Source organism: Lygodium microphyllum, chromosome 4, assembly GCF_053477565.2.
Source record: "Lygodium microphyllum isolate KBCC chromosome 4, Lygodium_microphyllum_v1.1.10, whole genome shotgun sequence".
NCBI classification, from domain to species: domain Eukaryota; kingdom Viridiplantae; phylum Streptophyta; class Polypodiopsida; order Schizaeales; family Lygodiaceae; genus Lygodium; species Lygodium microphyllum.
Window position 1 is genome coordinate 174,977,317 of NC_141138.1, and position 3,172 is coordinate 174,980,488.

Below are 3,172 nucleotides of genomic sequence, written 5' to 3' on the forward strand. Positions count from 1 at the left end.
GTCATTGTACCCACTGCTTCAACCCTTGCCATAGTGTAATCTACGGTTTCTCTTCCCTATTGAAGGTGCATCGAGGTTGCTAGGTCCTAGTAATGAAATACTTGTTTGCTTTGCCACAAGTGTTTCAACTTCGAACAATCCTAATGGTATGGATGACACAATAGTCAAACTAGTTCAAGGTTTCTGCCTAGGGCATTTAGCATACAAGTGTGTGGTCCCACACTCATGACATCTCAAGTCTGCCTTGTCTTGATTGCCTTGCTCCCATTCGGGCCATCAAGATGAGATGCGTCCTGGGTGATTGCAAGTCCAGCATGTGATGAGTTCTTGGTTCTGTCATCCTAGACCTCTACCTCTTCCCTTGCCCAATGGCATCGCCGCTAACACTAGTCTGAAATCCATCAAGATGGAATTACCCTCTTCATCATACATGACATAAGGGTTTACGTATGCTTCGTCCTTTCTTGGCTTCTCTATGTAATGTATCAAAGCATCACTTGTTGGTGGATGGGTCACAATGGGTCCAAGTGGTCTAGCTATCCCTATGGGATTGATGTCCATCCTAGGGATGGCTAGCTTTGAATTGTTGGGTGCTAGGAGAGGTAGTGGAGCTCCCTTTCCGATATATGGAAATCTACTCCCTAGGTAGTAAGGCTAATTGTATGGCTGTGAGTATGGCAATCGCCTTGGTAATCAGCAATGCATTGCATCATGGCCAAACCTGCACAGGGTCAGGATCTAGGATTCATGCACTCAATCGGAAGGTGGTTTCCTCCACAATGAATGCATTGCACATGAGGTCATGCGGGACTTCTCATCATTTTTTGAAGCCTAGCCAATCTAGCTTCACGTCTACCAACTCTTGGCTTTGGAACACTCTTTCCCTTGTCTTGGGTGCTCTGGTTAGATCTTTCACCAATGGCGGTCATAGCCCTTTTTGAGGTTCTAGAGACAGTGTTGCCTCAAGTTGTGGGTCTCGATCTCCTCTCCTTGAGTAGTCCACTCGTATGGCTTCTTCGAAGACCCTACCTAGCACATCCCTTTGTAGGCTTGAGTTTCTCAACAAGGCCTTGTAAAGGTCTTCACTTGAGATTCCGCTTATAAACATAGTGGAGACCACTCATTCACTAGGTCACTCTGCCGAATAGGATTCTCTTAAAGAGACTCCCCATGTGGGTGACATAGTCTTGGATATCCTCCTTGTCCTTTTGACTAGTATTTATCAACCTAACAAGATGAGGTTGTCAAAGTATCCAACAGAAGAGAATCTCTTGATGTAGAGACTCTTGAGGTCATTAAAGTCATTACATTTGGCATTGTCTAGACTAGTATATCATATCCGTCCTTTGTCTCCTAAGCAAAGTCCAAAATCCTGTGCACATTGAGCAAGGTCCGTGAGGCCGTTCGCCTTGCATACTTGCTAAAATTGCTCCATAAAGTTATACAGGTCATTGTCGGATTGATACTTGTCGAGTTGCTTGGCAACCAAAAGTATCTTGGTTTGGCTCTTAGAATTCAGGCTGATTCCTAGTCCTGCTAGTAAATGAAGTTACTAGAGTTGCTTCACTCTACTCTTAGTTGTGTTGTCTAAGAGTCGCTTGGTGAGAAGCTCTCTCAGTGTAATTCGGTTGGTGAGCACTAAGATACGTTCGACCTCACGCATTTCTATGTCTAGCCTTAGCTTTTGAGCTCATTGCTCTTGGTTGTGGGTAATCATATCATGTAGTGCTTTCCTTGAACCATCCAAGAGCATGTACGCAATATGTTTAGCCATGTAGGCCTACCATGGAGCTTTTGGGATGAGGGAGTCAGAACAATGGTGCATATCATCAATAGATCACCTTCCAGTGTTTTGGATTTCTAGGTTGTAGAGGAGGTATAGACTGGGAAACCTCCATCTTATGCACATCTACGTGTCTTTGGATGTGAGGCATATTGCCATGTGCCCAAGGACAAGCATAGTAAGCTCGATCCTAAGAGTGTCAAATGCATTTTCCTTGACTATGGAGATATAGGCGAGATGGGTTACCGCCTCTGGGATCCGCACATGCGGAAAGTAATCCGCAACCATGATGTAGTCTTCCATGAAGACAAGATGCATAGGTAGCCTAAGAAGGTGGTAGAGATACACACGGTTATATTCCAGGAGGAGCCACGTGCTCCAGTACAACCTACACAACCAGATGGTCAACCTACAACAACAGTTGGACACATGGCCATGGTGTTGGACATGCAGTAGAGCCTACCATGAGACGGTCTATTAGAGATAGACATCCACCTGATAAATTTGAGCCCTCGATGCATTACGTCTTGGTTACAGATGCAGGAGAGCCTCTCACCTATGATGAGGCTATGCACAGGGGTGATAGTCACTCCTAGGAGAGGACTATACAATCTAAGATAGACTTCTTGCATAAGAATATGACTTGGGATTTGGTTTCCTTGCCTGCTGGCAAGAAGGCCCTGCCATGCAAGTAGATGTACAAGTTGAAAAGTACCCCTGGACACCCCAAGCCGGCTTATAAGGCAAGACTTATTGCTAAGGGTTTTAAATAGGAGCATGGAGTTGACTTTGATGAAGTCTTTTCTCTTGTGGTCAAGATGACTACCCTACACTTGGTTTTGGCCTTAGTCGCGCAGCTTGACTTGGACATGTATCAGGTGGATGCCAAGATTGCATTCTTGCATGGGGATTTGCATGATGAGATTTACATGGAGCAGCCTAAGGGATTTGTAGAACCTGGCAGGGAGCACCTAGTGTGCAAGTTTAAGAAAAGTCTTTATGGCTTGAAGTAGGCACCTAGGGAGTAGTATCATAAGTTTGATGCCTTTATGTAGTCACATGGCTACAATAGGAGTACTATGGATCCGTGTCTTTACAAGAAGAAAACCCGTGATGGCTCATTGCTTATTTTGGTACTTTATGTGGATGATATGCTGATAGCAGCGAAAGCTCATGATGAGCTGAATGCTCTTAAATCTTAGCTGAAGAAGAGCTTTGAGATGAAGGATTTGGGACAATCCTCTCACATTCTTCGTATACGCATTAAGTGCTACATGCATCAAGGACTACTCTACCTCTCATAGAGGGAGTACATTCATAAAGTCCTTGAGCATTTCCGCATGCAGGATGTGAAGCCTATTGGCTATCCATTACCTTCTTATGTGAAGG